This window comes from Grammomys surdaster, unplaced genomic scaffold, assembly GCF_004785775.1.
Source record: "Grammomys surdaster isolate TR1022 unplaced genomic scaffold, NIH_TR_1.0 126313, whole genome shotgun sequence".
Lineage (NCBI taxonomy): Eukaryota > Metazoa > Chordata > Mammalia > Rodentia > Muridae > Grammomys > Grammomys surdaster.
The window spans coordinates 11666845-11680146 of NW_021621113.1; the positions used below are offsets into that span (position 1 = coordinate 11666845).

Here is a 13302-nt window from a genome sequence, read left to right on the forward strand (position 1 = left end):
ACACACACACACACATACACACACTCTTACACACACACAGCACACATACACACACACACACCCTGACTTGCCCTCAGGAGTATTCATCTCCAGCCATCCCTGGGTAAGCCAATCAGCGTGCAGATATTTGTTCTTAGTTCTGAGCAGGTGTCTAGGTGTGTGTGGGAGCTGGGCAGAGTTTGTTAGGAGTCTTGACTCAGCAAGACAGACTTAAGGACAACAGGACAGAACGTAGGAATGAAAAGACACAGTAGCAGCCTGGGAACCAAGCTTCCAGTCACACACCCCGATTCGAATTGGCCTGTCCTCACCCTAGCAGTGGTGTGGAGGGGTGGGGATGGTAGGATTCGCAGGCCAACCATAGCAGAGCTGCAGCTGTCTCCAGCTGTGGCAAAGAAAGCCTGCTGAGATAGGTTGGGCGCATGAAGGCAGAATTCCTGTGTCATCGTGTCTAATCTCAGTTCCAAGAACAGCTTCTCACTTCAAAAAGGGCCTCAGGAAATCCCCATGTGATGAGTTAAACATCTCAGAACTTATTTGCTCTCTGGGTGTAAGAGAAACAGGCTGGTGCCTAGGCCAAAGAAAGGATGCCTGGCCACTCTTGCTCCAAGAACCCAAGCTTTCACAATAATGCTAGCCTTAGACTATGGTTTTATGGCCCCTGGGAGGCATCTAGAACAGTTCATCCAAAGAACTCTGGTAAAAGTTCTGCTTGGAGCCCTCCTCCTGCAGGACGTCTCCCAGGACCCCTCCTTCTGCAGGGTGTTGGTCGGTCTCCAGAACATGCTGGATGTCACCTCACACAAATGTCTTATTTGGAGCTTCCTATCAGAGGGACTCCTACAGATGGCAATTCAGGAAGGAATGAGGGAGTTCAGGATTCTCTGAGCACCCACTAGGTCCACAGGATTTGCTGAGCACCCACTAGGGCCAAGTCTACATGAGCATCCACAGTCTTCTTAAACCTCTCAGAGTACTGGGATACCTGATGATTCGACTCTCTAAGTAAGGAAATGAAAACTGAGGGGCAGGTGTTGGAGAGCCTGTGGAGGTCACACAACTTGGGAAAGGCTTCAGAGCCATCAGTCTGACCTGTCCCCCAGATACCAGTGCTTTCCTCACAGGCAAATAGGGACTGCAAAGCCAAGTCCCTCTTTGCAGCATGAGCTCGTGATCCCAGAGTTGCTGAGTGGCTGGCCCAGGACCCTTGCCTTTTCTGCTTTCAGCCTAGGGAAAGCTTGGGTTCTTGGAGCAGGAATGGCCAGGCATCCAGCCTGCTCCTTTTAGACCCAGCAAGCTCTAGAGAGCAAATGCAACGTGTGTTCTCCTACAAGAGGCCTGGCTTAGCCCACATGGTGTTTTTTCAAACCTGTGACTAAGATGGGGAGAAAGCTCAGTCAGTATCACTGGCAATGCAGTCATGAGGATGTGAGTATGAAACCCGGAACCCACATTTTAAAAAAATGGACATGGTGGCATGTCCTTATCATCCAAGCACTAGGGAGGCAGAGACAGGAGGTCCCCAGGGCTTGCTGGTCAGCCAGTCTATCCTACTTCCAGACTAGTGGGAGAGCCTGTCTCAAGAGAGAAAGGATGGATGAAGCTTCAGGACAACAGCCAAAGTGGTCCTCTGTTCTCTATACGCAAGTCCTCATGTACCCATCCACACACAAACACACAAGGGTGCACACACACAAACAGAAAGTATGGAGTCAGCTGCCAAAAGACCAGTGTCAAAATCTTAAACAAAACTCTAAATTTCCAACCTCTCTTAAGACATCTGGCATTCTGTGTTGGCCCCTGTTTTCTTTATGGCAAGCCTCACCGAGCCTTATTGTATCGAGCCCAACCTGACTCACAGTGGCTCGTTGATTTGGTGTGGAAGCAATCAGTGAAGATCTTGAAATGTGAAGAGCAGAGATGGTCTCTCAGACCGTCTTACGGTTCAAGTGCTGAGCTCTGAGTTCGCATCCAGTAGCTGCTCAGTCAGAACCATGTGAGTATAGTAAGGGGTGCCCACCCCAGGGAGAAGAGGAGACACCTGTCCTAAAGCCTACAGGATGAGTTGATGAGTCAGCAAAGCTTGCCTAGCATGCTCGAATCCCCAGGTTCAATCCCCAACATTGCATAAACCAGGCGTGGTGACGTGATTGTATTCCCAGCACCTGGGATGGAACCAGGAAGATCTAAAATTTGAGACCATACACGGCTGCGTATCAAATGCCAGGCTAGCCTGGAATACATGAAACCCTGTTTCTAAGGGCAGGAGTGGAGGCAGAGGGCAATCAAATTGAAGGCAGAATGAACAGCCTATGCCAGACTCACAGGCACCTTCGGGGAACCAAAAATAGCCGTGGTAGGCCAGGTGTTTAGTAACTAACTGAAAAGGAAGAAAACTCTCCTTCAACACCTTCTGGCTTCTGCCACCAGCCTTTCCCATGGGGGACTGTCCCCTGTTACCACCACAAGGTCCCTGAACATAAAGCTGAGAAGACACACAACTTCAGATAAGTTACTCGAACTGTTTCCATGTCTCCGCATCAGGGTTACGGGGGAAGTGATTTCCCTGTTCTGAGTTGACGTAAGCAGGTGTTTAGGCACATGGAAGGTGTCAATAAATATTGGGTTTTTTTTTTCTTTCACTTACATATTACAGAAAGGAACCTCTTTAAATAGTGAGTTGGGATTCTGGAAGAGATTTGGAAAGGGCTGACCTGATATGCAGCCGGGGCAACCAGAAAACAGGCAAAGGCGTTCAGTCTGGTGTCTTTCCTTTCTGAAGACTTTTATCAATGTCCAGGCAACCCAAGTCAGGAGGAAGAGACCCTGACTCTTCTGGGGTTGAAATGCACAACGGGAGAGAGACAACAACTCAGTCTTCACAGTTGTGGCATTACCTCCAGTTTCCATGACATCACCCACAGAGGGCACCTTGCCCACTGTGGTAGGAGAAGCTCCCCTCAGGAACTCTAGCAGACCGCAGACCACAGACCATGCCTGGAGGGCAAGAAGGAATCAGGACCCAACCTTGGTCTGAACAGGCTCCTGGAAGAGCAGGGAGCTTCTGAGTCACAGGACACAGGTTAGAGGAAGTGGCTCTGTGAGGATGGATCGAGGAGCCATTGTCTCCAAATCTCTGACAGGCTAAGGGAGTCAAGAGATCCCAGAGAACAGTGTAAGGCCCAGACAGACGAACCAACCCCAGACCCTCAGCTCTGAGGAGTTGGAGTTTGGCTTAGGTCAAGACATCCTGAGATAAGCTGTCATGGGAGAATTTCTTGTCCCTATAGGGCATTTTCTATCTGCCTTTTGTCAGGAAAAGCAATACCAGGAAAAGGAATGTAGGGACAGAGCTGGTGGGACACATCCTACTTCCCCTTTCAGGCAAAGGAAGTTTTTCTTTAAGGGTTAGAAAACACAGTGTTCCCGGTGCTCTGTCAAATTAACCATTCCAATAACTCCATTTTCTGTAAAACTAAAATGAAGGCCCTGGGTGTGGCTCAGTGGGCAGGGCAGTTGTCTAGCAACCTGAAGCCCTATCCCCAGGCACCACATCAAAGAGATGTGGTCCTGTATGCCTGTGATCCCAGCACTTGGGGGTGGAGACAGGAGGAGCTGGAGTTTAAGCTGATTAGCCAACAGACCCCAATTTGAAGTCCAGCCTGGGCTACAGGAGACAATGTCTTGATCAAAATATAAGGGGAGGGCAGAGGGATGATTTTAAAACAAAAAACATTTTATTATTTTGGTTTTTGTTTGTTTGTTGTCCTTTGGGTGTGTTATTGTTCTGATTTTTTGGTTTTTGCTTTTGTAGCCCAGGTTGGCCCACTCACTGTGGCTCAGGGTGGCTCTGAACTCACAGCAATCCTCCTACTTGAGTCTCCAGAGTGTTGGGAGCACTAGCTTGTGCCATCACACCTGGCATGCGAATGTTTTTATTATTATTTTATTTTAAAAGCACTATTACTTTGGCTGCACTCGTAACATACATAGCACTCATTAAGGCCGTTAAAAAGGTGTCTGGTTTCCTGGAACTGGAGTGACAGATAGTTGGGAGCCACACTGTGGGTGCTGGGGACCAAACCCAGGTCCTCAAGAGCCTAAGAGCCAATGCTCTTAACCCCTGAGCCATCTCTCTAGCCTCAAGGTTTCCTTTTGTTTTTTATTTGAAGAAGAAAATGCTTCCTTCCCTCGGCACCCGGAAGCCACTCCCCTAAATTTTCTTCAGGCCAGACTCCTGCTCAGTGACACGACATATGACAAGACAGCATCCTTGAAGTGGGAGCCAGGCTAGGCAGCAGGGTCGCCAGGTCTGCTGTTCCACCAGCATCTGGTTTGTTCTCGAACCATCCAGCACTTTCCACTCAGATTTCTTCACACACTGTCCTCTAGAACACTCAGCAGTCCAGCTGATCTTAATTCATTAACCTCCAGGTCTTACCTTAAATGTTACCTCTTCCAGGCTGCCTTCTCTGACTACCTACCTAAGGTCGTCATGCTTTTTCTTTCTTTCAAACACTGTGTGCCTCCTTGGCCGTGGCATTGCTTGAGAACCCTCCAGAGCATGAGTATCAGAGGACAAAGGCGTTTCTGTCTTCTTTGCTGAACGGGATAAAATCTTGGAATCTGGAGGGAACACTGGATCCACTTGGTTTGAAGGCCAGTGCGGGTCTGGCAGCCTGTCTTACAGATATGCATGCCTAGTCCTCCCTCCCTGGGGTTCATGGCAAGTCATCAAGGCCACACCTAATCACAGGCTTCACCATTGTACCCCGCCTCGGAGGACGTGTAGGCATTCCTACCCTTCCTTCCTTTTGGCTATCAGACTGCTGAAGCAATGGGTTCCACAAAATTGAAAGTCCCCAAGAAGCCTTATGCTAGGAGAAAGAAAAGACTTGGGGGTGTATCTTTCTGGGTACAACATCCTTTAACAGCTACTTATTTCCACAAAGAATAGCAGCCTACCCAACTAGTTATGGGGCCCAGCTAGAGGCCCACCAATAGAAGAACAGAAGATAGGCGCAATGTCGAGATTCGGCCATAAAGAAGGACATTGTATCATCTGCAGGAAAGTTGACAGAGCTGGAAATTATCATGTTAAATGAAAATGACAGGGACACAAAGATAAATATGACATTTTCTCTTGTATATGGAATCTATTTATCCTTCTATCTATCAATCAGCATTTAGCTATAACTATCGATGAAACAGGAAGGGGACTATGTGAGACCAAATAAAGAACCAGGAGAGGAAGGGAGACAAGAACAGCTACTGGGAGGTGAATACACACAGAATATGTGACATCTATAAGAATGTCATCGTGAGAGATGGCGAAAGGGCTCAGTGGGTGAAGGTACTTGCCATCAAATCCGATGCCCTGAGTTCAATCCCCAACACTCACATGGTGGAAGGAGAGTACTGACTCCCACACATTGTCCTCAGATCTACACACACACACACACACACACACACACACACACACACACACACTGTAGCTTGGGAAAGTCTCCACATTCCCACAAAAATAAATAAGGCAATAAATAAATGTGTTATTATGAAATCCAACATTCTGTACAATGAATAAATGGTAGTGGAAAAATTAAAAGATATTCTCAATGCAAGAAGTCAAAAGACATTGCTTATGTGGGTATCTGGGCTGAAGGTTTGGAGGTTTTGTTTGTTTGTTTGTTTGGCTGGTTTGGTTTGGTTTTAATATCCAGTACTTGGGCCATCACAAGCGCCCCCCTGTTCCAACCAGATGCTCACAACACGATGAGTTGTAGCCAATCAGGCTGCCCCTCCCTGGCTTTCCACACCACTTCCTTTCCTCTGGCTATAAATACAGCCTGCCCTTGAGCGGGTGGGGCATCCTGAACCACTTCTGGTCTGGAGTGTTGCCTGACTCAAATCACCACCACAGGGAGGGCCTGTGGCAAGCTGCTACCCGAGGCGGCTCACTTCTCCCTGCACTGTTGCCCCTTGCAGATCAGAACTGGCTCCTCGGGGTCACACAGCACTTAGGCTCTGAGTTGAACCTTGGAGGCCAAAGACCTTCCAGAGAGGGCTGTTCAGGGAATGGAGGGAGACACCTGAAGGATGCTGGAAGGAGGAGAAAGAATTCCTTATATGGGCTGGCAATGGCAGGGCACCCTTCCCTGGATTGTTTGGGTTGTGCCCCAGATGGCTGGCACACAGGAGTTAGGGAGGGCGGGGTTAATTAGACATGAATAAACTCTTTGCCCAAAGGAGGATTTTTTTTTCCCTTTCCCAAAAAGGGGGATGTTTTCTTGTGGTTTTGATTTTAAAAAGAAATATATCCAGGGGCTGAAGAGATGGCTTATCCATCTATACAAGCATGCCAAGTGTACAGATCTACGCTTGCTCCCCAGAACCCATGTAAATAAAACAAAATCTCAGGCACAGGGTGTTGGGAGCCGACTCCTAGCAGAAAGCGGCTATCATCTTTGCAGCCATCTCGGGCCATATACCCTGACAAGAGACTTGTTTTCAACAGCCCGCAACAGCTGAGCACACTCTGATAAACCTCTTGCTTTTCTCACATATCTTGTTGTGCTGTTTAGTGCCCCCAGCTGCAAGGTGCACGTGGTAAAGTGTCTTCAGCTGTGTTCCCCTGCTTATGTTTATATATACCCAGGATTTCCTTTCAATAAAGGGGACTTGACCAGACTCTGTCTTGTCTCCATTCTTTGCGTCTCTCACCCTCTATCCCCACTCTCTCTCTTGCTAGACCTTGGCCCGCAGACTGGAGCAGCAGCTTGGGCAGGGACATAGTGGCCTCCAAACGTGGGGCAGAACGGGTGGTTACACAAGGTGTGTACCTGCCACCCCAGCACTGGGGAGGCAGGAACTTTCTAGATGGCTGTGTATTCAATCAGTGAGCTCCAGGTTCAATGAGAGTCCCTGGCCTCAAAAAATTGGAGTTGGAAAAGCAAACCTCTGACCTCCACATGCATACACATACATGCACATGTGTGCCTGTACATGTGTGTATATATACACACACAAACATGTACACAAACATGAGAAAGTTGGGACAAGCCTTCTGATGGCTGTAAATAGGAGTCATAATCCACCCCATTTTTAACCCTTCCCTGGCAGAGTTCATTTGAGGAATGACCCATACAAGTACCCTTACTTTAGACATGATTACGCTAGGAACTACCCTACCCCTGGTCTGACAAAAGGCTTATAGGGGATCCTGAAGCACTAGAAGATTCCTCTGGCACAGCTGTGTCCACTGCTCCCCAAACCCCTCCTGGGTTGTCCAGACTCCACCTGCCCCGCTTCTCTCTCTCCAGCCCATTGCCCCTCTCTGTTTCAGGATCCTCACTCCCAGTCACTGACCTTTTTTAGCTTGGTCTCAGCCCCTGTTCCCAGGGCCCGTCCCTAGGAGCTGCCTCAGTAGACAGAGTCTGGATCCTCACATTTATGGTTGGCAGCGCAAGCATCAGGGTCTATAAGCTACAACACAGGAGGACGCAATGAACGCTCTCCACTAAGCATCCTGCTCAGCCCCCAGCAGCCTTCACGGTGGCAGAAAGTCCAGCAAAAGCAGAGGCTGGCACAGCACTGCAACAGGTCCCCGGGCAGACACCCAGCACATTCCAGTGGGGAGGGCAGTAGAAGAGCAGCAAGCTATCCAGGTCACAGCCTTATCCACTACAGAAGCCTTCGCTAATCCCTTGGCCCTGACTAACCCCCGTGGGACCCGCATTGGAACCTTCTAAATGATCTGAGAGGTTAAATGTCTTGACTATTTGAGGACCCAGGTGCCTCAGTGTTGTTCCAGCCAGGAGCATGGACACAGAGCCTGTGGCTGGGGTAGCCCAGGATGGTGGAGGAGAAGTGGGTGCAGCTGAAGCCACTGGAGAGATGAAGAGTCTCGGGGTGCTAGGTTGGAGCCTGGGAGCAGGGGCCGAGAAGCATGGGTTTGATCGCTGTGAGGTTCTTTTCTGAATTACAAGGGAAAGCTTCAGTGAGTCTTTGGCTGGGGGGTCAGAGTCACAAGCTTTGGACCCTAGGGGAACCCGGAGTTCAATCTTGGACACTCGGCACGAGCAAGTGCATCACCAAAGACACCACCCAATGGGCTGGCAGATAAGCTTAGAGCAACAGAGGGACAGATAGACAACCCTTGCCCAGCTAGAACTGCAACAAAGGAAGGGGGGGGGGGGGGCCCCGGGGGAAGGAGGAAGAAGGAAGGAAAGAATGAACAAGCAGAAATACTCGGTGAGCAAGTAGTCGCGGGTCTCCTAAAATTTCATTTTGAAAAATTTGCAATCTGCTGAGAGTTATGAGATTTATCCATAAATCCTTAATTCTTAATACTTTGATGTTCTCTGTGTCTCTGTCTCTCTCTCTCTCTCTCTCTCTGATTTGAGGGAAAACTGAAGAAACTTACCCTTAAATCATTCCCAGTTTCTCCCCTAATGAGAAGATAGTGTTTTACACAAACAAGCAAACTTATAACTTACTTATTTTTTCTTATTTTATATACATTGGTGTTCTGCCTGCTTATATGGGTATGTGAGGGTGTTCGATCCCCTGGAAATGGGGAATTGGAACTACAGACATTTGGGCTCCCATGGGGATGCTGAGAATTGAACCCCGGGTCCTTCAGGAAGAGCATCCAGTGCTCTTAACCACTGAGCCATCTCTCTAACCCTGACCATGAAGAAATTTAACACTAGAGAAGATACCCAGAGGCCTGCCCACCGCATGGCCCAGCCACAGTGGGAGCCACTGTAATGGGTAAGAATGTGGTGGAGAGATGGGAGAGAGAAAGAGAGAAAGAGAGAGGGGGGAGAGGCAGAACAGTTTGAATTCTATGAAGAAAGGTGGAACTGGAGATGCGAAGGCAGAGAGGAACAGACTGGTGTGAGCGGCCAGCTCCACCCCCTGAGGCCATGGTGAGGTCCCAGCTTGTGCTGCCACTGAGGGCCAGGTCTGGGTCCATGACCATGTAGCAATAGGAATCTGTGTCAATGTCCGTGGCTCATATTACTACCAAAGGACAAGTGGATGTCCCTGATCTGGGCTGTCGCCTGGGACCATGTTGATGTCCAAGGGTTGTGTAGGGCTGGTCCTGCCCCTCACTGGCTGCAGCACTCTGGAGAGCAGACCCTGCACCTTGCTTGGGTAGCACAGTAGAACTGGCCCTGATGTTGTGGGCAAAGGTGAACCAGCCAAGGTTATGAGAGGAGAAGGGCTAGCCCAGCTCTTTGCTGGCTGTGGAATTGGGTGAGTTATCTGGGGGCAGTTCTGGAGAGCTTACATTGATGGTGTAGGTACGGGAGAGCTGGTGGTCCGACCAACTCAGCTACCACCCAGGTCCACATCCAGGGCTCTGAGTTGGCCTGCCCTAACATCTACACCATCGATGAACTGCTGGAGTGTGTGAAGAGGCTGGTCCTACAGAACCAAAGCTGCAGGATCTCCACGACACAGGGCGACAACAGACTATCTGAGAGGAGTCCCAGTGAGGATCGAGTATTGATGGGGCAGCAGAAGCCAGAGGCCTCGAACCAGACCAGTGGCTCATTGCAATAAATGTTTACAGGTAAAGATGTGTGGACAAGGGCTGAAGAGATGCTTCAGTGGTTAAGAGTACTGACTGCTCTTCCAGAGGTCCTGAGTTCAATTCCCAGCAACCACATAGTGGCTCACAACCATCTGTAATGGGATCTGATACCCCCTTCTAGTGTGTCTGAAGACAGCTACAGTGTACTCGTATACATACAATAAATTTAATAATAATAATAATAATAATAATAATAATACAAATAATGATAAAAATAATATAAATATAAAAATAAAAAAATAATAAAAATACAATAAATTTAATAATAATAAAAAAGAAAGATGTGTGGACAAAAGAGTATACTATGGAACAAACTGCAGTTTCCACAACAAGATGGTTTTTTGTTTGTTTATTTTTCTTTTGGTTTTATTTATTTATATTTTTATTTTCTTTTGGGGGTCAGATTGCGAGGATGAAGGGTAGACACAAAGGGGCGGGAGATGAATGGGATTGGGATGCATGATGGGAAATCCACAAAGAATCAACACAAAGCTTTTTAAAAAGACAAATTTAACACTAACAAGGCATTGTTGTCTGGTGTCCATTAACTGTCTAACAATCGAAAGCTCCCTATTGTAAAGGCGGTAATCCCCTTAATACCATTCTATCTTTGCTTTTCCCCCAGAGAATCCACACACGGGGCATTCATTCAGTTTGTGTGACTTGTTACCCCCCATAGCCTGGAGCTCCTCCTTGGTTCTATACAGGATACTGATGTTTGAAGCCAGCGCATTTGTCCGTCAGAAACCCATCAATGTGGATTTGTCTGTTTCCTCACACGAATGACGCTAACCTATTTTTAGTAAGACTGTCACATAGGCCAAGGTCGGGGACTTGTGTGTTTTCAACCTGGCTAGTTCTTAACACTAATAAAGTATCTGACAGAACCAACTTAAGGGAGGAAGTTTAGCCCATCATGAAGAGAGGCATGGTGGAGTAGCTTCTTGGTGGCCAGAATGCTTCTCAGAGGCTTCCTGGGTCTCCATAAATTAAGAAGCAAAAAGCTCAGACAATAACCAGAAATTTGCAGCAGTTTCAAGGCCACCCTCAGTGACTACTTTTAACTAGGCTGCTAAGTCCCAAAGACTCCACACACCCTGCGTCACTGTCTGGAGACCAAGCATTCAAATACATGAGCCTGTGGGAAATGGTTCAGAATCAAGCAATGATAGCCTTCCGATATTTCTCTCAGGAGACCTAATTGGTTTCTGTCGCTGTGATATGAACACCATGACCAAAAAAGCAGCTTGGGGAGGAAAGGGTTTATTTTATCTCACAGTTTATAGTCTGTTATGGAGGGAAATGAAGGCAGGAACTCAAGGCAGGAACCCAGAGGCAGGAACTGAAGCAGAGGCCATGGAAGAATGCTGCAGAATGGTTTATTCTCATGACTCAGTCGGCTCACTTTCTTCTATTACCCGAGCCCACCTGTTCAGGGCATCATGATCAATCTCCCATATCCCAGCCTCCCATACCAATCATTAATCAAGAAAATATCCCACAGATATGCGCAGGGCCAATCTGAGGATGGCAATTACTTCAGTTGACATTCTCTCTTAGCAGGTGAATCTAGTTCCAGTCAAAGTGACACAAACTAACCAGAGCTCCAGCCAAGGCTATTATACTCCCAGCAGCACTAACTGTAGCAATTTTGGCAGTAACTGTAGCAATTATGGTTCTCAGTGCTGTGACCAAATACCAAGGAAAGCAACATAAGGGGGTGAAGGCTTTATTTTGGTTCCTGGTGTGAGAGCATATAGTCCATTATGGCAAGGAAAGTGGGGAGGCAGCTCTGTGCCATGGAGACCTGATGCTGCCTCATGAAACCTCAGAAGACCAAGAGTCAGAGAAAGGAGCATGCGGATGACTCAGCTGGTTTCCCTCTTTAGTCATAGGGACTTGAGCCTAAGGAATCATCTCCACCCTTAGATAATTCTCTTTTGACTTTTAAATTTATTTATTTATTTATTTTATTCAGTGGTTTGTGTGTGTGTGTGTGTGTGTGTGTGTGTGTGCATGTGTTTGTGTGTGTGTATTGGGTACCATGGCACATGTGTGGAGGTCAAAGAACAACCTGGAGTCGGTTGTCTCCTTTCACCATCCTAGGGATTGAACTCAGGTCATCGGGGCTTGGCTGCAAGCTCTGTAAGGAGTAGAGGAAGCCCTTAATGAACAAAGTCCTCAGACCCATGAGAAAACCGGCAAAGCCTCCCCTGCCCTAGGAGGTAAGTCTCAGAGGGAAATAACAAAGCCTTGCTCTGGTCCATGACATAACTGGGAAGAGGGAATCTCAGCTGTGGAATTGCCTCCATCAGACTGGCCTGTGAGAAAGCCTGTGGGAGCATTTTCATGATGAATGCTTAATGTGGGAGGCCCCGTAGCCCACTGTGGGGGTGTCATCCCTGTGCAAGTGGTCCTGATTTGTATAAGGAAGCAGGCTGAGCAAGCCATGGTGAGCAAACAAGTTAGCAGCATTCCTTCATGGTCTCCACTTCAGTTCCTGTCTCTAGGTTCCTGCTTTGAGCTTGGGCTTCCCTCAATAAAGGATTGCAACTTGTAAATCAAATAAATCCTTTCCTTCTCAAGTTACTTTTGGCCAGTGTTTCATCCCAGCAACAGAAAAACAAACTCTGTAATATATATGTACCAAACTGTGTTACGCTAGCATATATAATGAATCCAGATACAATAGTAGTGGAAGTGTTAATACCCTACTTTCGTCAATGCACAGATCATTCAGGGGAAAGAAACCAACCAAGGAAACTCCAGGTCTAGCCTGACAAGAGCTCTCAGTGCAAGCTCCATCAAATTCCAGAGGCAGTCATCACCAAAATAGAAAACAAAAGCCAGAACTTCAAGCCAACAGAGACCTTCTGTCAGGGCCAGAAGGACTTCACAGTATATTAAGTTGTGAGACTGACAATGTGGAAGTTCTTAACACTCTTGAAAAGACCAAGCATTCTAGAAAATTCTATTGACAGTGGAAGAGGCTAGTTAGCTGACATAATTTGGGATTGTAACTGTCCCAACCCATAATGATAAAGGCCTGGTCCCCGGCCTGTGTCTTATTGAGAAGAGATAGAAGCTTAAGAAGGCGGTGGACACAGCTAAACACTAGGCAGAGCCAGGGGAACCCCCTCAGAAGAAGGGGATGAAGGATTCTAAGAGCCTAAGAGCCAGAGGGAGGTCAAGCGCAACACAGGAACATGGTCCATGAAATCAACTGAGCAAGGCTCACAGAGGCTCACAAAGACTAAAGCAACAACCACAGACCCTGTACGGATTTAAGCTAGGTCCTCTGCACACACCCTATGGTTGAACAACTTAGTATTCTCTCCGAACTCCTAACAGTGGGGTGGGGGGATGCCTCTGACTCTTTTGCCAGCCTTTGGAGCCCATTTCCTACTACTGGGTAGCTTCATCCAGCCTTGCTAGGAGGGTTTGTGCCCAGTCTTATTGTAACTTGTTAGGTCATGTGAGGTGAATTCCCTTGGGAGGCCTGCTCTTTTTGTTCTTTTTGGGGGGGATGGGGAGGAGATTTGGGAGGAGAGGGAGGAACTGGGGAGAATGGAGGGAGGGGAAACGGCAGCTGGATTGCAATATAAAGAGAAGAATACAAAAAGAAAGAATAAGGAAGCTTATTTTCAGGCATACACTGACAGGAGCAGTTATGTGGCTGAAACTCGGAGGGAGGGAGGGAG

The 13302-nt window shown here is 47.8% G+C and overlaps 1 protein-coding gene across 1 annotated transcript in view; it reads right to left on the reverse strand.

Annotated features, from left to right (window-relative positions):
- The window catches only part of Pla2g5 (phospholipase A2 group V), a 20707-nt gene extending 13235 nt beyond the window's left edge, over window positions 1-7472 (reverse strand). The window contains exon 1 of the mRNA XM_028760005.1: window positions 7366-7472. The gene's annotated coding sequence lies outside the window, so the exon portion shown is untranslated. The remainder of the gene's footprint in view (window positions 1-7365) is intronic.
- Between the last annotated feature and the right edge of the window lie 5830 nt (window positions 7473-13302).